The 24,925-nt window shown below is 36.3% G+C and overlaps 1 protein-coding gene across 1 annotated transcript in view; it reads right to left on the bottom strand.

Moving 5' to 3' along the window:
• SPATA17 (spermatogenesis associated 17) overlaps positions 1-24,925 on the bottom strand; it is a 278,409-nt gene that overhangs the window by 96,326 nt on the left and 157,158 nt on the right. The gene's annotated exons all lie outside the window — the stretch shown is intronic.

Below are 24,925 nucleotides of genomic sequence, written 5' to 3'. Positions count from 1 at the left end.
AGCAAGTGGAAGCTAGTGACTTGATGAGAAATCAGGATATTATAAAACAGAACCAAAGGAATGAAAAAATGGAAGACAATGTGAAATATCTCCTTGGAAAAACCACTGACCTGGAAAATAGATCCAGGAGAGATAATTTAAAAATTATTGGACTACCTGAAAGCCATGATCAAAAAAAGAGCCTAGATACCATCTTTCAGGAAATTATCAAGGAGAACTCCCCTGATATTCTAGAGCCACAGGGCAAAATAGAAATTGAAAGAATCCATCGATCGCCTCCTCAAATAGATCCCAAAAAGAAATCTCCTAGGAATATTGTTGCCAAATTCCAGAGCTCCCAGATCAAGGAGAAAATACTGCAAGCAGCCAGAAAGAAACAATTTCAGTATTGTGGAAACCCAATCAGAATAACCCAGGATCTGGCAGCTTCTACATTAAGAGATCGAAGGGCTTGGAATGCGATATTCCGGAGGTCAATGGAGCTAGGATTAAAACCTAGAATCACCTACCCAGCAAAACTGAGTATCATGTTCCAAGGCAAAATATGGATTTTCAATACAATAGAGGACTTTCAAGCTTTCTCAGTGAAAAGACCAGAACTGAATAGAAAATTTGACTTTCAAACACAAGAATCAAGAGAAGCATGAAAAGGTAATCAAGAAACGGAAATTGCAAGGGACTTACTAAAGTTGAACTGTTTTGTTTACATTCCTACAGTTACATGATTTAAAAAACCTGAAAACACAAAAGAAATAGAGAAATATCTTCAAAAATATAAAATTCCCAAACTATCAGAACACCAGATAGAGAGCTTAAACAAACCAGTTTCAGAAAAGGAAATCAACCTAGCTATAAAAGAACTACCAAAGAAAATAGATTCATTACCTGATGAATTCACAGGAAAGTTTTATTAAGTTTTTTTTTAAAAAAAAGAGTTAGTACCCATACTTCACAAAGTATTCTCAAAAATTGAGAAAGAAAGAATTCTATCTTGAATCCTTTTATGAGAAAAATATAGTTCTAATATCTAAAGGGGAAAATAAGACACAGAAGGAAAACTACAGTCCATTTACATTAATGAACATTAACACCAAAATTTTAAAGAAAATTTTATGAAATGGACTACAGAGATTTAGTAAAGAAATCATTCATTATGATCAAGTAGAATTTATAATAGGGATGCAAGGATGGTTCAACATTATGAAAACAATCAATATCATTAATCATATTAAAAACCCAAACATTCCAAACCACATGATTATCTCAATAGATTAAAAAAATTTGAAAAGTATAACACTCTTTTATGCTAAAATACCTTCAAAGTAGACATAAAGGGAGGTAGCATAATTAAATTAGAAGAACATGGAACAAATTACCTGTCAGATTTATGAAGAGAAGAATTTATAAATAAAAAACAGAGAGCATTGTGAGATGTAAAATGGATAATTTTGATTACACTAAATTAAAAAAAAAGTTTTGCACAAATAAAACCAATGTAGCCAAAATTAAAACGGAAGCAGAAAATTGAAGAAAATTTTTATAGTTTCTTGGATAAAGGTTTCATATTTCCAATATATAGAGAACTTTGTCAAATTTATAAGAATATGAGTATTCTCCAAATGATAAATGGTGAAAGGATATGAACATGCAGTTTTTGGATAGAGAAATATAGTAGCAATACAGATTTGAAGATCTTTCTCACCCATTAATAGGTCATGTGACCTGCTTACATCACAGAAAGCCTAAGTCACATGTGGTATGAGGAGGTTCCTGACAGGAAAAGGAAGTTAGGTCACAGGAAATGCTGAGAGAGAGACAGAAAGTGAGCAGTTATGGCTGCTAATGGCTGCTAATGGCCACCATTGTGATAGTTAGAACTGAACAGACTGTGACTTAGCTGTATTGTGAGTTTATTTTGGGGAAGACCCCAGCAGGGAGTCAGAGAGGTTTTGGGATGGCGAGGGTCCATGTTGCGATATCATGCATTGAATGTTTTACTGCTCTGATAGATTAGATAAATGGCTTGTGGGATATGGTTCTCTGGTGTCTGAATATATGGTTTACTTCTTCTAACTTCTATGTGGAGAGTCTTGTATACTTTGTGATACAGAACTACATAGGCATTTTGACAATTATCATCTATATTTTTATTATTGCCTTACTAATACAAGAAATTAAAAATATATCTATATCTATACACATATAAGCTATATTATACATAATATATGAAAATATATATGAAAAACATAAATGTGAAAAATGCTCTAAATCATTATTGATTAGAGAAATGCTAATTAAAGCAACTTTGAGATATCATCTCACACCTAAATATTGGATAAATGATAGAAAGGGGAAAATGATAAATATTGGAGGAGGTGTGGAGAAATTGAGACACTAATGCATTGTTGATGAAACTGTGAACTGATACAACCATTTTGAAGAGCAATCTGGAATTGTGCCCAAAGAGTTATAAAACTTTGTATACCCTTTGACACAGTAATACCACCATTTGCTCTGTTTCCCAGGGTGATTAGGGAAAAAAGAAAAATAACCAAATATTCTTAAATATTTATAGCATCTCTCTTTGTGGGCAAAGAACTGGAAATTGGGAGGATGACCCCAATTGGGGATTGGCTAAACAAGTTGTGGTATATGATTGTGATGAAATACTACTGTGCTATAAAAAAAGGATGAGTAGGTTGATTTTAGAAAAACATGGAAAGACTTGCATGAAATAATGAAGAGGGAAATGAGCAGAAGCATGGGAATGTTGTATACAGTAACAGCAATATTGTTCAAAGAATAACTGAATGACCAAACTATTCTGAGTATTATAAATATTCAAATCAACTACAAAGGACATATGAAGGAAGATGATTTCCAGAGAAAGAACTGATAAATAGATGTATGCATAGTATGGTTTCACATATATATGCATAATGTATGTATATGCATACACATGCATATATGTATACATGTATATGTACATGTGTATAAATACACATATATGTTGAATGATGGCTTTCTCTAGTGGGGAAGGAGAGAAGGAGAGAGACAGCTTGAAACTTAAAATATAACAAAAAATTAATTTAATTTTTAAAAAAATACCAAAAAATAAATGCAAAGAGGGACATTTAAAAAACATCATAAAAAGTACCCATCTAAAACCAGAAGCAAGTATCAAATATAATTGGGATACATTAGAACCTTTTCTAATAAATACAAGAGTAAAGTAAGGTTGCCCACTATCTTCACTATTATTTGACGGAGTTCTGGAGATGCTAGCAATAGCAACAAGATAAAGGAATAAAGGGAACAATGATAGATAAAGAGGAAATAAAACTATCTATGTTTGCCAATAATATAATGGCTTTCTTGGAAAAACCTAGAAAGTCAACAAAAATATTCATTAAAAAATTACTAGTTTCAGCAAAGTTTCAGACTTCAAAATAAATCCTCAAAATTCAGCAGCATGTCTACATGATAATAATAAAGCAAATGAAGGAACAATAAAAAAGGAAATCCCATTCCAAATAGCCACAAAATTCATAATAAAATGGAGGATCAACCTCCTAAAGCACACAAAAGACTTGTGTAAATTCAATTACGAAGTACTCCTTATAGAAATGAACAACAACCAAAATAGCTAGAGGAAGATTCAGTGCTTGTGGCAAGGCAAAGGTAAACATAATAAAAATGAAAATACTATCAAAATTAATTTACACTTTTAATGCTATACTGATTGTATTATAAAGGTGATAATTTGCAGAGTTTGATAAAATAATAATGAAATTCATTCAGATAAAAAGATTTAGAACATCAAGGGAAACGATGAAAAGAATAAAGGATGAAGGGGGAATAGCACTTCTAAACCTTTATAATTATATTATAAAACAGCAGTCACAAAAATCTGATTTATGTGTGTGTATATACATACATATATCTTGGATATCAGACCCTTATCAGAGAAATTTCATACAAACAGTTTTCCCATTCTACTATTTCCCTTCTTATCCTAGGTATATTAATGTTATTCAGAATCTTTTCAGTTTCAAGTAATCAAAATTATGTATTTTATTTTTTGTAAGTGCTACTATCTCTTGTTTGGTTAAGAATATATCTCTTGCCCATAACTATGAGAGGTATGTAATCTGTTTCTCTTCTAATTTTAATAGTATGATCTTTAATACTAAGGTCATGTATCCATTTAGAATGTATTGTGGAGTGTGGTGTAAGATATTAGTCTAAGCCTATTTTCTGCCAGAGTGCTTTCCAGTTTTCCCAGAAATTTGTATCATATAGGAAGTTTTCCCCTAGTTAACTTATGCTTTGCACTTCATCAAAAACTCAGTTACTGAATTCTATTGCTTCTGAATCTCCTCCCTCTAGTCTGTTCCACTAACCTATCCCTATTCTTTAACCAGTAGCAGGTGGTTTTGATGACTGCTGCTTTATAATATAAATTCAGTTTTGGAAAGGCTACTCCCCCTTCCTTCATCCTTAATTCTTTTTGTCATTTCCCATATCTTTTGGTTTTTTTCAAATTAAATGCGCTTTAATTTTTTCAAGCTCTGGAACATATCCCATTGATAATTTGATTGGTATAGCATTAAAAGTGTAATTAACTTCGGTGGTATTATTTTTATGTCACTTATGTGTGTGTCATTAATAGTCCTTTCCTTACAAGTCAAAGGATATGAATAAATAGTTCTTAAAAGAACTGCAAAGTATTCACAAGCACATGAAAAAATGCTCCACATCACAAATAATAAGAGAAATGCAAATCAAAACAACCACGAGGTTGTATATAACACCCTGCAAATTGTCAAAAATGGTGAAAAATTGTAACAATATTGGAGGGATTGTGGGAAGATAGACGAACAAGTATATTGTTGGTGGAGCTATGAAATGCTGCAACCATTTTGAAAAGCAATTTAGAATCATAAAAATAAAGTAACTAAAATGTCCATGGACTTTGAACCAAAGAGACTCAGTTACTAGGCTTATATTCCAAGGAAGTCATTGATAAGAAAAATGTCTCCATATATACCAAAATATTTATAGCAGCATTTTTTGTGATAGCTAAGAATCCAAAACAAAATAGATAGCCAACAATTGGGGAATGTCTAAACAAATTGTGGTACACAAATGTAATGGAATAGCATTGTGCTATAAGTAATAATGTGTATGAGTGGTTGATCAATGTAATAGATTAGGCATATAACATACAAAAGTAAGTGCCCACAGTAACCTAATATTTAATAAACCAAAAGACCTAAGCTATTTGGGTAAGAATTCACTATTTGACAAAAATATTTCTGTGAAAACTAGAAAGCAGTATTGGCAATAATTGGCCATAGATCAACATCTCCCATAGTATACTAAAATAAGTTGGAAGTGGGTACATAAATGGTGATACAATAAGCAAACTTGAGAAGCATAGGAAAAAACTACCTGTCAGATCTACGAATAAGGGAAGAGTTCATGACCTATTAAGAGATAGAAAGGATCATGTGAAACAAAATGAATAATTTTGATTTTATTAAATTTAAAAAGTTTTGCGCAAATGAAACCAGTTCAGCCAAAAGAAGGAAAACAGGAAAGTGGGAGGGGGGATTGCACAGCAAATTTCTTTGCTAAAGGCATCATTTCTCAAATACATAGGGATCTTAGCCAAAAATGTGAAAAAATAAAATAAGAAGCATTCCACGATTGATAACTAATCAAAAGATATGAACAGGCAGTTTTCAGAAGAAGATATCAAAGCTATCAAATTCATATAAAATGTTTTAACTCACTAATAATTATCAAAATGCAAATTAAAATAACTCTGTTGTACCACCTCATACCCATCAGATTGGAGAAGATGACAGAAGAGAAAAATGATAAATATTTGAAAGGATGTGGGAAAATTGGAACACTAATAAACTGTTGGTAGAGTTGTGAACTTATCAACTATTGTGGAGAATGATTTGGAACTGTGCCCTGAGGGCTATAAAACTGTGCATGCTCTTGGACCCAGCAATTCCACTCTTAGGTCTGTACCTCAAAGAGTCAAAAGGAAAAGAACCCACATGTACAAAAATACTTATAGTAGCTCTTTTTCTGGGGGCAACGGCTAGAAACTGAGGGGTTGCTCATCAATTAGGAATGACTGAACAAGTTGTGGTATCTGATTGTGATGGAATACTGTTATGCTTTAAGAAACAATGAAGGGGATGGTTGGAAAATCCTTGGAAGACTTATATGATCTGATGCAAAGCAAAATGAGCAAAAGTCAAAGAACACTGTATGTAGTAACAAGTACTGTAATGACAATCAATTGTGAAAGACTTAGCTACTCTGATCAAGACAATGATCCAAGATAATTCCAAAGAACTCATGGGAAAAAAAAAAGCTATTCACCTCCTGAGAGAAAACTGATGCACTCTTGAGTGCAGAAATAAGCATTTTTCTACTTTTCTTTTTCTTGCTTCACCCTCCCTGCCACTTCCCACATACACACAACATAGCTAATATGGAAATATGCTTTGTATGACTTCATATGTATAATGGGAATCATATTTCTTGCCTTCTCAATAGGTGAAGGAGATACTGCAGCAGGGGGAGGGGAATTTGGAACTGAAAGGAATTTTTTAAAATGATACATGTGATGAATACAGAGAAGCATGTAAAGATCTCTATGAAATAATGCAGAGAGGGGGGCAGCTAGGTAGTGCAGTGAGTAGAGCACCAGCCCTGGAGTCAGGAGTACCTGAGTTCAAATCTGGCCTCAGACACTTGACACCTTTACTAGCTGTGTGACCTTGGGCAAGTCACTTAACCCCAATTGCCGTGCCTTCCCCCCTGCAAAAAAAAAAGAAATTAAAAACAGAAATAATTCAGAGCGAAGTAGAGCCACAAAAACAATATTACACAGTAAATGCAACATTGCAGATGGAAACAACAATGACATACCAAAATATCCAAAGTAAATGCAACAAAATTATAAAGATCAAGTGGGACTTGAATGAAGGGACATGGCAAAGACATCCCCAACCTATCTCTTCATGGAGGTAGGAGGTCCATAGATGTTATATTGTATACATGTTTTGGAACTTTTTTACTCTACTGACCAATGTTTTTTTTTCCTCTTTCTCTAAAAAGATTCTACTTGTCATATGAGACGGCTCTCAGGGAGTTTCAGGGAGAGAAATACATCAGACACTATGGCAATATTAGAAACAGAGAATATCATTTAAAATTTATTAAAATAAATAAACAAATCTTTCACAACAACTTGGCCCCTTTCTACTTTTCCAGGCTTTTACACTTTACTCTCCTCCATTGCCATCTAGTAACACTGGCCTTTTTGCTCTCCTTGGCACATAGCACCACATCTCCAGATTCCACACCTTTGAAATGTCTCTCCTTCATGCCTGTAGGGTGCTCTCCTTCTCTCTCCTGCCTGTTGGCTTTCCTGGCTTCCTTCAAGACTCAGTAGTCTTTCCCTAATCATGACCAACATCACCATCACCCCACCAAGTCTCAGTGCTTTTCCTCTGAGCTTTCCTTCTGTTTACACTGTACATATCTTTTCATCTCCATTAGAATATGAACTCTTTGAGGGCAGGGAGCATTTTTCTTTGTTTTTATCCCAATGTTTAGTAGAGTGACTGGAACACTAAATGTGTTTACTAAATGCTTGTTGACTATATATAAAATATAACATTTAATGGTAATTTTATTGATGTGCACTTGTCATAAAATGGCATTAGTGTAAGTGCTTATGTTCAATTTCTGAAGATAGATCTTAACTTTTAAGATACCTGGACTATAAAATTCAGCAGGCTCATAGCTAATAGGTACATGCACAATAGAAGTCCCCAGCTGTATCCTTTAGTACCTGCGTGACCTCAGCAAAGTCACTTATAGTTTCTACATCTTTAAAATGGATAAGCTAGACTAAATGATGTCCACCTAAGACAGGAGTAAGGAACCTGCAACCTCAAGGCCACATGTGGATCCTTGGTTGTGGCCTTTTGACTGAATCCAAGTTTTTTTTTTTTATTTGGGGGTTTTTTGGAAGGAGGAAGGCAAGGCAATTGGGGGATTAAGTGGCTTGCCTAAGGTCACACAACTAGTAAGTGTCAAGTATCTGAGGCTGAATTTCAACTCAGGCCCTCCTGACTCCCGGGTCGGTGCTCTGTTTACTGGACCGTCTAGCTGCCCCTGAGTCCAAGTTTTACAGAACAAATCCTTTTATTAAGGGGATTCTTAATTTCTAGATTCTAAGGTCTCTTTGGTCTCTACCGTGACATGTGAATTATATACTTACAAAGAGAATGGTAGAAAATGACAGCCTCGCTTGCCTTTTATTCTCTGCATTACAATTTAGACTAACATTAAAAGTTTTCTTTTTATCCTATTTCAAAAAATACTTGTGGAATTTCTGTGTGATGCCACCAGTGTGCTGATGAACACTTAGTTGTTTTTGCCATGTTAAACTCAGGGGACCAAAAGTGCTAAAGATTCCCTAATTAGAATGTATACTTTTTTAAAAAAAAGTTCTGTTAAAACCCTTAAATTGGAGGCTTCAAAATTGTCATGGGGCTAACCTTTCATGGATACTCAGGGAAACAAAAACCTTCAGAAATTTCCATTTGTTCAAGAATTTATATTGAATTCTAAATTAGGTTTTTACTTCCAAAAATGAACACAAATATTTTCTGCAAAATATTTAAGATTTGTTTCAAAATATTGTTTTCAAAGCACTCCATTAAAAAGCCTTTTAAAAATTCTCTTTCTTAACACAGTTTCAACTGGCTTGCAAACACTTTGTGACCTCCTAGGATTATATTACCATAAGGACAATCCAATCACCTCCAACCTCTACTTGTTTTCTTGGACATCAATGGATTAGATGTCCTAAATAAGTAATGAAATTTACATCTTTAGAATTTCATCATATTAATAAGTTGGGTTTTCTTTGAGCTTTTAAATTTAATTTTGTAAAAGCACACCATCTAGAACAGTATTAAAGAACATAATCTACATCAATTTATATTTTGAAACTTCTTCACAAGCATTTAGTTCAAAGTATTGTTAATTTTAAAAAAAATGTCATTAAGAATACTCTAACTCAAAACTAATAGTAAAACTAAAGGACAAATCCATCTTGATTAATGATAGCTTCAAGAGACAGAGTTTGTAAAATGGGGATAATACTTCTCCTATTACCTCACAGCATTGTTGTGAGGTGAATGCTGTTAGCTATTTTTACATATTAGCTATAAACTATAGTAATCATAGATTATCATATTGATTTAAATACAATTTAACCTGGTTATGACTTATCTTTAAAAAAGAAATCTACCTTCCTGAACATGTTTTGATAATGAGTAGTAATTAGTGATTTATTAGCCACAATTAGTAATTTGCTCATTAGTAATTCTGATGAACAATCTTAGCCTTGGAGAAGTGATGAGGAAATGTGCTTTCCTTCATTCACTGGAGAAATAGAGAACTGTGGGTACAGAATGCTGCTCATACTGTCGCATACAGTTGATGCGCTAAATGTTTTTGCTAATCTTTTTTTCTTCCTTATTACAATAGAAAGCTCCTCAGAAGGAAGAAAGAGACAAGGAGGGTGGGAATCCAGGAATATACATGATGTAAAAACAAAATTCATGAATGAAATTTATTTTTAAAAATATTAGACAAATTAAAAGATGTTATTGTCTACAATACTATAACTGGACACTTTGTATTTTCATATTTACCTGTATACACAAATGATTGCTATGCACTAAATGCAAATAGACCTATAAACTCAATGCCTTCTTGTCACTGTATTTTAGTCTACATGGAGACATCACCTGGCTTCTACTTCTAATGTCTATTAGAGGCTTTTGTTGTGTGTGAAACCAAAAACAAGAATATGTGATTTTTATTGAATTTTTAAATGTATCAAAATTTTCCAGGGCTTTTGTAATAATTATTTCACCAATTACTAACTTAGGTCAAAGAAAACATTCCAGTCATCAAACCCTTTAGACATAGTTCCCATTGTTTTCTTTTTGGAATCATAGACAATGTATTCATTTTACTATAAAATTTATAGAAATTTTAACAGTAGAAAACAATTTCAAAGTAATAATGCCTCAGTTGCCACATTTCACAATGTGTTCTGCATTTTATAAATAGTGGTCTCTTGTTGCTTTTAAATATTACTGTGGATCACACAAGTCATAGTTAACCCTTTGGGACTACGACAGATTTTTCAGTTTTCACATTTTTCACAACTTAGAAGGGCTACTGCCATGCTAGCTTTCTGGGGACTTCATTTTTAGCAATAATTTTCTAGAGTGACCAACACTGTGGGGAAATCTGCGCTAACTGTTAAAAAAAACCTACAACTGAGTTATTTGCAGTACTGTCATGCTAACTTCCAACTCAATAAGACCAAAGAAATCTCAGGAGAGAGCCCTGCTAATAGCTTCTTACTGACCTTCTTACAACAGACCCTATTGCTAACGGGTGGCTCAGTGGTGACGATGGCAAAGGAGGTGTGAAAGTACTGATTTTTTAAAAGGCTATGATTCTGACTCATCCAGAGGAGAAAAAAGGAAATTAATTATACTATATAAATATATATGTGTGTACCTACACATATGTGTATATATGGGCATTATATATATATCTGTGTGTGTGTGTGTGTGTATTCTTTATTGTCCCCCATAAAAACCTCTATGAAGGGAACTCATGCATGTCCTGGCATATTAATTATGCTAAGTTGAGCAATTGCCAAATCTATCATTTGTTGCCCAATCATCCCTAGCATTATATTAATATTTTGCATCATTCTATGCTTTTAATAAGCTATGCTTTGTTTTTTCTCTTCCAACTAAGCACAGAACATAAAAGAACAATAAAACATGATTGATATGGAAAGAAATTTTGGAACTTGATATCATTCATAATGTTTCATGTCGCTCTTCTTGTTATTTTATGCCCTTTTCCCACTGATATATTTTGTGTTGCCCATGGAGACAACCACAGCGTCACTTTTCTTTCCTCTCCATTACTGAAGTTCACTTCTAAAAAATTCTATAACATTTATGCAGTTTCAAACTGTAAACTATGCTCCTTCAATTTCCAAGCATGGTCAATGGTGTCTCATCATTTCACAATATTCCACAAATGCAAAACTACACATATACTATGTGGGAATTATATTTTGGAATACAAAGACTGTTGTATGAGGTAGGAGACTGACTGATTAAGGGAAGGCTTGAAATGAAAATTTGATTTCTTTCATCATTTTAGTTTGCCAGGAACTGGGTGACTTTCTCCTAGTTCAGAAGTGATTAACTCTCAAAAACTACTGTTATTGTTGTCTTTTGTCCAAGAGGACCACAATATCACAAAGGTGATGCTACGACTTGCAAGTGAATTGTATTTAAGTGAGGCAGGGCTGTGCAAAGTCACCAGGCTCACTTTCTCCTCTGGAGCCATGTGGGTCCAGTGACAAGATACAGATCAGGATGACTGGATGTGGCTAGCATGCAGTGGGAGACCACATGGTATTTTTAAGCTAAGGTCTTTCCCAGGTCTCAGTTTGACTGAGCCCCATTCAGTGATTAAGGCTAGGCAAGAAGTGAGGCAAAGAATGGCCTCTATTACCTAGAGAAAAAAATAAATTTGGGAGGAGAAGACCCTCAGGGTTTCTGGCCAAAACTGAAACAACTGCTATTTATGTTCAGTCTGAGCAATCAAGGCCCAAACAATGGCAAGTAAGTTAGCCAATCAACAAGAGTCAGAGTGATTTCCGTTTAAGGCATGGTCCTTAAGAAAGAAGTCTAGCCCACAAACCCCAATATCTTACAAGGTTTCAGCGATCAAAATTAATACTCCTTTGGCTATTATTATTGCCTTTTTATAAATGAGGAAACTAAGGCTCATAGGGGTTAAGCAACTTGTCCAGGGTCAAAAATATATAACTGTCTTGGGCAAAATTTGATCTCATGTTTTCCTAAACTCCAAATTCATGAGGAAAACAAAGACAGGGAGAAGATAAGGTGAAAAAGAAAAGGAAGAAGAAAAAGAAAGGATGAGGTAGAGGAGGGAGAAGAAAGTAGGAAAGAGGGGAACAAAGGAAGAGAAAGTGAAGAAGGACTGGGAAACAGAGAAGAAAAGAAAGAGCATAAGAATAAAGGGAGCCAGACATAGGTTGTCCCTCTTCTGAGGCAGAGAAGGTCAAAATACATAGTATTATTTAACGTATCTGAAAGACCCTCTGTGTCTGAAAATATTTCCACTACCAGTATGCCAAGATTCCTGGAATTACCACTATTAACTTGACCAGTGCTAAAAAAAATGCAAATATGTTACCTGAGCAGGGTAACACCTTAGCTTTTGTGTTTATCAGTATTTATCCCCCAAAAGTAGTGTTTTGGAGGAATTAAGCAAAAGACAAATCTATTCTGATGGGGGATAGGAATTGGAAAAGAGTTCCCTAGGGAAGCAGGGGTAGAGTGGAAAGGAATGAGATTAGAGGCTGGAAGTCTTCCTACACAATGCATGCTGAGGAAGTATAAATAAAACAAGTGACAGTCACACAAAGACATAATTCCAGTTTCTAAAAGGAGATAAAAAGCCAGGCAAAGAACATAGAGCCAACCATAGACAAGTGCCAATGGGACATGAAGCAATAGAATTGTTAGAACTCTGTGGGATTAATTAGGGAAAGTCTCTCTGAAGCTATGTAAGTTAAAACTAAAAGTTTCTAAAAGGAAACTTCCTTTTAAAATATTTGAATTCTAAGTTCAAGGGAAACTCATTTAAGAATAAAGAAAAAACTAAGAAATCTAAGAATAGAAGTAAAAGATCTTTAATAACTAGAAAAGTAAAAGGCATAATGGAGAGTTGTGAATGAAATATTTTCTAAAGAAGGGACTGCTGAATCAACACTGACCAGTGCACTTCATCATAATTATCAGGACATAGTAGTGCCAAGGGATTTATAAAAATCCCACTCAGCAAATAATTGCCCTGCTGTTAGGAGATAGTCAGAGTGTTAACACACTGTCACAGTCCAGCGTTTAGTAAGATATTCAACATTCAACTACTCTTGCTGAAAACCAAAAGGAAACACAATCATTTCTCAGCTGTAGCAGTTTTGCTTCCACATGAATTCTACAGAATAGTCTTATTAACCCTCATGCATTGTTTCTCTGGAAGGAATAAGAACATCTTGGTAATATTTGGAATTTGCAAAGAAAACACTTGCAATAGATTTTTATCTGTACAAAACAAGTACTTTCCAATTATGCAAACCTCAAGTGTTTTTCCCCCTTCTTTTCATTTTTCCATGTAAGCAAAGTAATGAAATGAATATTTTGGGACAAATACTGGAAAAATTCAATCAATCAACAAGTGTTTATTTGGGTTTTTTGTTTGTTTTTTTAATTGTTACCGATTTTCCATTTTTCACTGTAACTGGCAGCAAGGTCTCCCACAGAAAGAGATGCAAGTATACAATTTCTTTCCAATCAGCCTAGCTCTGAAATAAGCATGCATACTTTCTTTAGGGCTTCTTATGGTTATTAAAGAATAATTACAGAGGCTACCAAAGAGGAGTTAAAAAGTAAAAAACAAAAGGAAAAAGCTATAAAGTCCAATCCTACCAGATTTTATTATCCACTTACTATGTACAAGGCATTGTGCTACATACCGGATGACACAGAAATTTTTAAAAAATTACAGTCCCTCCCCTCACAAAGCTTACATTTTACTGCAAGGCTAATAATTAAATACAAAATGTGTACAAAGAAATGGGGTATGGCATAGGGAAGAGTAGAGGTCAGGAAAGATCTTATGTAGGGGGTAGGGCTTCAGCTGAGCATTGAAGGGAGTGGGGAATATGAAGAGTCAGAAGTGGGTGAGGAAGAAAAGATAAAGTTCATTAAAACATTAAAGAGTCAGTCTGGACCTAGCTCTTATTGAGCCAATGGTCAAGTCAGTTTGAACTAGAGAGGATTTTAGCATTCTCAGCACCACTCAGAACTGGATCACAGAACCCCTGATAGAGGAAGGTCATCTCCCATCTGGACCCAAATAAAGCCTCCACTGGGCTTTTGACTACCCTTCACCCACTTTTTAGATGTGTCCTTCCCCATTTTCCTGGAGGTTCATTTGTTGTTATTCAGCCTAAATTTTTTAGAAGAGGATCAATGACACATGACGGGGTGATGACTTTGATTTGTGTGTGCATCGGATTTAAGGGAGGCAGAGTTGTGTAAAGTTGTCAGCCTTACTCTCTTTTTCAGAGTCATCAAAGTTGAGTGGCAAAAGCAAAGACAACTGGCAATGTCCTGGGACACAGTGTATAACCTCAGCATCATTTTTGTGTCTTACCTAACTCTAAGCACCTTACCACCTTCATGGTGATTGGAACAAATTTTTCTCATCCACCCATTCTGCCTGGAGAAATCTTCACATGCTTGGGATAGACATTCCCCTAACTCATGGCTTTGAGGCCTTCTGGTTACCCAAAGCCTGTTTTTCAGTCCATCTACTGAGATAGTTTTACTGGGGTGTGGCCCCTGCACATGATACAGCTTCTTGGAACCATAGATGAGAGTTGGGTTGACATGTGAACACGAGAGGTGGACGAACAGCCCTGAAAAGGGCTTGGCAAACTCCCATCAGAGGTACTGCTCCTCTCTGAATACCCCATACACACCAAAGTCTTATTTATACAGCACTGTACCTGCCTATGAGGCAAAATTCTCATTTTGGCCATATCAACCAGAAAGAGTCAATCTGTCCCCAAAGATTCCTCCCTTAGGCTTCAAGGAATCCTGCATCGCTCTTATTACTGTTCCTTTACATCCCAAGTATCTTAACGGCTTTGAATAGGAGGTAATCAACACCATGAGACCACTCATTCCTAATCTTCGATGAGTGCTGATACCTTGGCCCTACCTGGAGGTGGTAATAGGCAAACATTACACAGAAGAAGCAAAAGAAATTGTTGGTCCAGGGAACAAAATAAAGGTCAGCAAAATTAGATAATGAATAGGGAATAAAGAAAGGGAATGAACCCAAGCAAAGGGCTGTTAGAATTTGCCATTGCCCTTTCTTTCCAATCTCCTGGTTAAGTTGCTGATTGTGTCTGGCTGGCAGTAAATGCAAATAAATTCTGCCTACCTATATTATTTATTTTTACTTAAGCAAATTCATTAACTACTTATACCTGATTCCACTCACATTGAAGCTCAATTCTTCCACCTCTTTCTCTAAGTAATATCTTGGCCTAGTCCTCCTAAAGGGACTTCATAGAGCCGGTCTCTCTCATGCTCCATGGATCAGCACAGGATTGTTTTCTCTTTTTTCTTCTTTCTTTCCCTTTTTTTCATTCCCTTTTTTCCCTTTTCTTCTTTCATTCCCATCTGAGAGATTCTTTTAACTCAGTTCATCTGAAGATCTTGTATGACTGATATGCCTTGAGTCCAACATACATACATATATATGTATATATGTCCATATGTATGTATGTATTTATGTATTTTATAACTTTTAAAGGTATCACTGTGCTAAAATTTCCTTTACTTTTCATGAAAATCATCCGAGTGCCACCTCATCAGGCCTTCCCTCACTCCTCAGCTGGAGAAGCTTTAAACTATAACATGTAACTCTTCTATATTTAACTTCTAGCAGATCTTTTTTAAAAAATTTATTTAATATATTTAGTTTTCAGCATTGGTTTTCACAAAGGTTTGAATTACAAATTTTTTCCCCATTTCTACCCTCCCCCCACTCTAAGATGGCACATATTCTGGTTGCCCCGTTCCCCAGTCAGCCCTCCCATCTGTCACCCCACTCCCCTCCCATCCCCCTTTCCCTTCTTCTCTTGTAGGGCAAGATAAATTTCTATGCCCCATTGCCTGTGTATCTTATTTCCTAGTTGCATGAAAAAACTTTTTGTTGTTGTTGTTGTTTTTGAACGTCTGTTTTTAAAACTCTGAGTTCCAAATTCCCTCCCCTCTTCCCTCCCCACACACCCTCCCTAAGAAGGCAAGCAATTCAACATAGGCCACATATGTATCATTGTGTAAAACCCTTCCACAATACTCATGTTGTGAAAGATTAACTATGTTTTGCTCCTTCCTAACCTATCCCACTTTATTGAATTTTCTCCCTTGACCCTGTCCCTTTTCGAAAATGTTTGTTTTTGATTACCTCCTCCCCCCATATGCCCTTCCTTCTATCATCCCCCCTTTTTTATCTTCTTCCTCCTTCTTTCCTGTGGGGTAAGATACCCAATTGAGTGTGTATAGTATTTCCTCCTCAGGTCAAATCCAATGAGAGCAAGATTTACTCATTCCCCCTCACCTGCCCCCTCTTCCCTTCCTACAGAACCACTTTTTCTTGCCACTTTTATGGGAGATAATTTACCCCATTCTATCTCTCCCTTTCTCCCTCTCTCAATATATTCCTCTCTTATCCCTTAAACTGAATTTTTTTTAGATATCATCCCTTCATATTTAACTCACCCTGTGACTTTTGTGTGTGTGTGTGTGTGTGTGTGTGTGTGTATATATATATATATATACCTACATATATACATACATAGACACACACATATGTGTATATATATATATATATGTATACACACATATATATGCATATTCCTTTCAGCTACTATGATATTGAGGTCTCATGAATCATACAGATCAACTTTCTATGTAGGAATGTAAACAAAACAGTTCAACTTTAGTAAGTCCCTTATGATTTCTCTTTCAAGTACCTTCAAAGGTACCCAAGTACCTTTTCATGCTTCTCTTGATTCTTGTGTTTGAAAGTCAAATTTTCTATTCAGCTCTGGTCTTTTCACTGAGAAAGCTTGAAAGTCCTCTATTTTATTGAAAGTCCATATTTTGCCTTGGAGCATGATATTCTGTTTTGCTGTGTAGGTGATTCTAGGTTTTAATCCTAGCTCCATTGACCTCTGGAATATCATATTCCAAGCCCTTCGGTCCCTTAATGTGGAAGCTGCCAGATCCTGTGTTATCCTGATTGTTTTTCCACAATATTCAAATTGTTTCTTTCTGGCTGCTTGCAGTATTTTCTCCTTGATCTGGGAGCTCTCGATTTTGGTGACAATGTTCCTAGGAGTTTTCTTTTTGGGATCTATTTGAGGAGGCGATCTGTGGATTCTTTCAATTTCTATTTTACCCTCTGGCTCTAGAACATCAGGGCAATTCTCCTTGATAATTTCTTGAAAGATGATATCTAGCCTCTTTTTTTGATCATGGCTTTTAGGTAGTCCAATAATTTTTAAATTATCTCTCCTGGATCTATTTTCTAGGTCAGTGGTTTTCCAATGAGATATTTGACATTGTCTTCCATTTTTTCATTCCTTTGGTTCTGTTTTCTAATGTCTTGATTTCTCATCAAGTCACTAGCTTCCACTTGTTCCAATCTCATTTTTAAGGTAGTATTTTCTTCAGTGGTCTTTTGGAGCTCCTTTTCCATTTGACTAATTCTGCCTTTCAAGGTATTCTTCTCCTCATTGGCTTTTTGGAGCTCTTCTGACATTTGAATTAGTCTATTTTTTAAAGTGTTGTTTTCTTCAATATTTTTTTCAGTATTTTTTTGGGTCTCCTTTAGCAAGTCATTGACTTGTTTTTCATGGTTTTCTCACATCCTTCTCATTTCTGTTCCCAATTTTTCCTCTACTTCTCTAACTTGCTTTTCCAACTCCTTTTTGAGCTCTTCCATGGCCTGAGACCAGTTCATGTTTTTCTTGGAGGCTTTTGGTGTAGGCTCTTGCACTTTGTTGACTTCTTCAGGCTGTATGTTTTGGTCTTCTTTGTCACCAGAGAAGGATTCCAAAGTCTGAGACTGAATCTGGGTGTGTTTTTGTTGCCTGGCCATGTTCCCAGCCAACTTACTTGACCCTTGAGATTTTCGTCAGGGTATGACTGCTTGTAGAGCAAAGAGTACTTTGTTCCAAGCTTGAGGGGATGCGCCATTGATTTCAGAGCTATTTCTACACAGCCAGCTCTGCCACACCAGGACTCCTCCTTCCTCAAGAACCACCAACCCGGACCTGACGCAAATCTTTAGCAGGCTCTGTACTCCTGCTCTGATCCACCACTTAATTCCTCCCACCATGTGGGCCTGGGGCTGGAAGTAACTGCAGCTGTAGTTCTGTACCTGCACCTCCCCCGCTGCCCCTGGGGCGGTGGCTGAACCACAAACTCTGTCTCCTGCAGCTTTTTCCCACTAACCTGCTCTGTTGTCTTTGGTGTTTCTGGGTTGAGAAGTCTGGTAACTGCCACAGCTCACTGATTCAGGGTGCTAGGGCCTGTCCTGCCCGGCTCCTGGTCTGGTTGGTCCTGCTGCCTCCCACGCTGAGCTCTGCTCCCCTCCACTCTGTGTGCAATAGACCTCATCCAGCAACCATCCAGGCTGTCCTGGGATGGATCCCTGCTTCCCTCTGCTATTTTGTGGGTACTGCAGGTCTAGAATTTGTTCTGAGCCATTTTTTATACATTTTTGGAGGAACGTGGTGGGGAGCTCACGCAAGTCCCTGCTTTCCAGCTGCCATCTTGGCTCCACCCCACTTCTAGCAGATCTTATGCCAGAGAACCAATCTATTCTGTTTAATTTAAAGTTTCCCTCATGACTTCTTAGTAAAACGATGGAACCCATATATATGGCCAGCCAATCTTTTCTTTCCAGTCATATGTCAATAAATAATTGATTAACAAGCATTTATTAAGCATTTGTCTATTAAGCAGAGGTGAGGAAGGAGTGTATTCTAGGCATGAGGGACAGCCAGATAAAAGGCAAGAATGACAAGATGACTATATCACAGAGTTTAAGAAAGGGAGTAATATGCAATGATGTTGGACAAGTAAGTAAGGGCCAGATGGTGAAAGACTTTAAAAACCAAGCAGGGCAGTTGATATTAAATCCTGAAAGCAACAGGAAATTATTGGAGTTTATCTAGTAGGACAGTGACACGTACTTTAGGAAAATCACTTGAGCAGCTCTTTGGAGGAAGGATCGGAGTGGGGAGAGGAGATCTGAAGTAAGGAGCTATTGCAATAGAATAGATGAGGGCTTGAACTAGGGTCTTGGCTTGTGAGTAGTGAGAAGGTAATAAATGAGAGTTGTTGAGGAGGTAGTCAGAAGTGAGAAGATGTGGTAAGTGACTGGATATATGAGGGAGAGTGAGGAGTCAAGAGTAATGTGGCAGTTGGGAACCCAAGTGACTCATGGGATGGTAATAACCTTGAGAGAGATAAGACAGTTCAGAAGATGAAATTGTTAGACAATTCAGCTTCTTTATTCAATCTGGAGAGCTATTAAAATTTCCCAGGTGGATAAGGACATATTGTAAAGCCAAAGAGTTTCAGCAAAGAGAATTCTGTAATATCCTTTAATAACCAATTCCAGTGTTTTTTTTTAAATAAAAGCTATCACTTACATACTGCTTTAAGAATTATAACCACTTACTTTCATCCTCACAATAAGTAGGTAACCATTATTAACATCCTATTTTACCAAAAAGGAAACTGAGGTTCAGAGAGGTTAAGTAACTTATCCAGAGTCACACAATGAAAAAAACCTAATGAAGACTATGAACAACATAGGTAAAGTTGTAGGATATTAAATATTTTGATGTTGTTGTTGTTCAGTTGCTTCAGTTGTGCCTGACTCTTTGTGACCCCATTTTGGGGATTTCTTGACAAAGATACTGGAGTGGTTTGTCATTTTCTTCTCTAGCTCATTTTACAGATGAGGTGACTGAGGCAAGCAGGATTAAGTGACTGGCCCAAAGGCACACAGCTAGTAAGTATCTGATGCCAAATTTGACCTCAGGAAGTTGAGTCTTCCTGTCTCCAAGCTCAGTGCTCTCTCTACTGTGCCACCTAGCTACCCAGAATAAATATTTACTAAATTGAATTATCTTCTTTGGTATTCTCATCCTCCCACATTTCTTACATGCACACATATGTATTTATACATTCACATAAAATGCTGAAAAATACATGCTGAAAAGAGGTTCTGTGTTAGAAGAAAAATGGAAAAGTGTAATGTGACTTTATTCTAATTTGTATAGGAAGCATGTATAGTTGTTGGATATGTATTTTATTTATGACTAAAGCAATAGATGAATGATGAGTACTGTATTTCTATATAAGCATAATTAACACTATGCTAATGATATATATTCAAGGGAAAATAATATATGTAAAGTACTTCACAAACTTTACTGTTACATAGTGTTAGTGTCTATTTCTGTTATTAAGTAGCTTAGCAAAATGAAAGCTTAATTAGTGTTGTTTTAATTTTAAATGGTGGTGTTTGCCATATTTATTTTCATTTATAGAATGGTATATTTAATATTAAAATACTCATATTGCTATTTCATAGATCAAAATTATAGTATTTTGTTTCTAGATGTGTAAGTCTACATACATTACCAGACAGTAGAGCTATTTTAAAATACATGTGGGTTTGACAGCATTTTTTCCTGTTAGACAATAGGTTCATTTAAATATACATCCAATTTCAGATTCTATTGGAGATAAGTCAGGGTAGTAGGAATTAAGGCCCTACCTATTAATGAGGCCCATAGGAATAAAGTTATACCAGGACAAGACCTAGGCAAAATACAGTTTTTCTTTGGCACCATCTTCCTTTGCCTTCTTTAAAGATTCCTTCACCTCTCATGGGATCTCTTCCTTCCCAAGTTAATTGGGACCCCATACCTCTGTAAGCTTTTTCACATTGGTCTCTCTTCCTGAGGGCAGGTCATGTGTTTTGGACCTATCTTTCTGCTATTCCACCATCAAAACCTGCTTCAAAGTAGTTTGGAAAGAATCTGACAAACATGAAGCTTAACAGTGGATAATGCTTAACATTTTATACCTAAATTATTTACCTTTAATTTAATTGAACCTAAAGGAATATAAATCTAAGGGTGTAATCTGAGGCACTAGTGACAAATAATTGGGGAAGATACTCTGGAGTTGAGTACCTTCTCAGAACCCATATCATATCATGGAGGCAGATTCTTATTCTGTCTTTCTATAATAACATCCTCACGGTAGTGGTTATGGTAGTACTATTACCAGTTCAAATAGTAGCCTATATTTAAATGTGTATGAATATATTTATACTCATCATAAAACAATTATTAGTTCTAATGTATGCTATAAAATTTACATTAAAAACTAGAAATTCAAGGGGAGGGCTAAAAGCAGAGAAGAGCTAATAGATTTAAAATTTTAAAAACAGAATCCTCACATCTCAGATTTGAAAGCCACCATTTTCCTTCCTTCTTTTATCTTTCCTCCTCTCTCTTTTCCTTTCCTTTCCATTCCCTTCCCTTTCTTTCCCCTTCTCCAACTCTACATCCCATTTCTCTCCTCTCATTTTCTCTTTCACTTCAGATATGATATTATATGGATAACATAAGTCATTGTTGAGTAGAATACTACTAAATGTCAAAAGTAGGTAGACGATACAGTGAGTGGAGAGGCACAGCAACTGACATGACTATTAGTTATATGGAAAAACTGCCATTTCATATTCAAACTACTCGTAACAATGTTCATTCCTCCAAAATGAAACCAGTACAAACCATGCTTATTTACATTCTCATTTTTCTATCTCACTGTAAATCCTTTTTGATTGCACTACCTCTGTGAATCTAGAAAAGACAGTCAAATATTGAGTATACTTTCTGTTTTTTCTAAAAAATTTACCTACATTATATATGGCATAAAACCTTAAAGGCATTGGAGAAATTTGTTGTGCAACACTAGCCCTTAATTTACAGACCTAAGAAATATTCATACTAGTACTAGAGATCTTAATGACTGAAAAAGATTGACTGTTCAAAGAGACAATCTGCTTGGAAATAACCCATTTGAATGGTTGAATTGGTGCACCATATGGATACAGCATCAATCTTTAACATAGCTATGGGATACAGCATGCCTCAGTAGCTCAGCCATTGACTAGATTAAGAATTCTGTTTGGGATAGTATTGGGAATGTAACCATTGTGGCCATGTCCTTGAGATAAATAGTGGAGGATTAGTCCCAGGACTGGGAGCTTTCAAATGAGCCTTCAATAGCTCAGATTAAAGCATTTTAAAAATTCTCTAGGTCCTGAGGTGGGGCCTAAATATAAAGGACATAGGGGCTAAATTTGGAGGATTAAATACCTGGGAAGTAGGGATTTAAAGAATATAATATTTCTAGATTTATGGAAGACTGAACTACAGCTGGGCCTGACACATTTCATATTTGACAGTTAGTTTCCACATCTATATGCATGTGTCAGTTTTAAGATAAGCTAGTAATAGCATTCTATTTCATAGAATTATTGCATTCAATTTAAAATGTTAGTAAAGTGTTTTAAAAATGCACAAGTAGTCTAATAGAAGGACTAAAAAAAGTTCTCAATCTAAAAAACTGCTCATGGCTCACAACATTTGTATTGGCACTGGTCATACTTAAAAGAATAGCAGTAAGTATCACATACAACTTCCTCCTCAACACAGTACCAAAGACATAAGACAAAGAAAGAAATTGCTCATCAAGGACTTGGTAATCAGCAAAGCCTTGGGTCATTGTATCATCACATATAGTTCCCATGGTAATTTACGTCACTATGGGCAGATAATAGGATCATGAAACACATCAGACCAAGGAGAACTACAACTCTGTCCACATCAAGACCATACCTGTGCCAGAAACAGCACTGAAACTTCAGCTAGACTAAGAGGCAGAGCCTTGACTTGGAATGTTCTACTCACCCGCCGAGATTAGTGGAGTTGCTCCTATAACCTGATTCTTTAATCTGGACTCATTACCCACTCATTGTCCCAGTCCCAGTAATACTGAATTCCCCCTGTTGCTGAATTATAAACAAACTCTTTCCCAACTCTTGCTGCCTATTCTTATATCCCCACCCACCTAAGTTCTACCTCTCTAATCTAGTGTTCAAGGTCTGCTCACCCTTTTCTGCAGTGCCCTTTAGAATTCTCATTCTATCAGTAACAAACCCCCCTTCATTTTAGACTTGTTCCTTTAACATTCCTCCTAGTCATAGAGACCTACTACTCCCATACCCTTGCATCCTTGGCCATCTGCATTACTAGTTACACTTTCTCTCATAATCCCTGACACACGGTCCTGGAGGGGGAATCCAGTATTTATTGCTACTTCAAGATATCCTTCTGCCACCATCACTCAGCACCTTCTTCTTCGTGGTTCACTTTACCCAAGTTTATCACCTAATTCAGCTCCTGATGGCTATTATCTATGAACTCCCAAGACAAGCTCTTTCTCTCAATGATTTCAATGGCTTAATAACCATTTTTTGCATACTCTAATGCCTACTATACCATGGGACCTCAACCTACATATTGGTTTTCTATCATATACCCTAACCTCCTAGTCCCTCAACCTGCTCACTTTCCATGATCTAGACTGTTCACTGACTCATTTATGTACAATTATACCCTTGATTTTGCCTCACCCACAAGTGTTCTGCTTCAATGATAAAAAACCATGATATTCCTTTATATATAATAACCTCCTATTATTTGATCTCTCCTCATCTCTTATCAACCTAAACTGATTCTTCATGACCTCCTCTCTCCATCCCTCAGTTCTTTCCCAGGCCATCACCCTTGCTTCACCAATCTTGACCTTTTAAGTGAAGCTGTTCAACACAGCCTTATCTGTTACTCTCAAATTCCTTGTTCATTTAACACACACTGCCAAATCCCAACCCGGGATCAATCCCACAATTTACCTCCTTCACTTCTGCTTCACATGCTAATGAATGAAACTGGAGTCATACAATTATGTTGACCAAATCCACTAAAACGCATATTTTGTGATCTCAACTGGGCTTTCATTGTACAAAGCATATTTTTATTCACCCCCTTAATGATTCTTTATTTCAGTCACTAGAGGAGCTCTTCCAAACCTTGTCTTCTCTTTTTAAATTTCCCACATGACCCTTTGCTCTCCCCTCTCAGCTGATAATAATATTAATGACAATAATATCTAATATTTATGTAGTACCTATTATGTGCCATGCACTATGCTAAATACTTTACAAATGTTTTCTCATTTGATCCTCACAACAATCCTGGGAGGTAGGTGCTATTACTGTTTCCATTTTACAGATGAGGAAACTGAGGTTGTTACTTGCTCAGAGTCACAGAGCTAGAAAACATATGAGGTTGGATTTGAACTCAGGTCTTTATGATTCCAGGCCACTGCATGGACTGTGCCCCAAACTTTACCAAAAAATCAAATCCAATTGTCGTGAGTTCTCTCTTCTCTCCTTCTCATATCATATTCCTGTGACATCATCCTCTACCAGTTCCTCCTTCACTCCTGTCAGATGAAGGGGAAGTCCTTTTTATCGAGATTAATTCCCCTGTATGTTCCCTTGTTCCCATCCCTTCCTATTTTCTCCAGCAGTTTGCCTCCACCACCATTTCCCCTATCTCTCTAACCTTCAATCTCTCCTTGTGTTCTTTGTTTGTTTGTTTTTGGATGGGGAGGGCAGGGCAATTGGGGTTAAGTGACTTGCCCAAGGTCACACAGCTAGTGTGTCAAGTGTTTGAGGCCAGATTTGAACTCAGTTCCTCCTGACTCCAAGGCCGGTGCTCTACTCACTGCGCCACCAAGCTGCCCCTTCTCCTTATGTTCTGGTTGCTTCCTTGTGGCCTATTAACATGCCAAAGTTTTCCTTAGTTCTTAAAGAAAAACAAACCCCAACCAGACTCTGCCATTCTTCCTGCCTTTTTCAACCAAATTCCTTGAAAACACTACTTAAACTCATTACCCTTCATTTCTTCTCCCTTCATCCTTTACCAAAATCTCTGCAATTC

Source organism: Trichosurus vulpecula, chromosome 4 (genome assembly GCF_011100635.1).
Source record: "Trichosurus vulpecula isolate mTriVul1 chromosome 4, mTriVul1.pri, whole genome shotgun sequence".
NCBI lineage: Eukaryota > Metazoa > Chordata > Mammalia > Diprotodontia > Phalangeridae > Trichosurus > Trichosurus vulpecula.
Note: the sequence above shows the minus strand (reverse complement) of the source record. Positions and strands in the feature narration are given on the sequence as shown.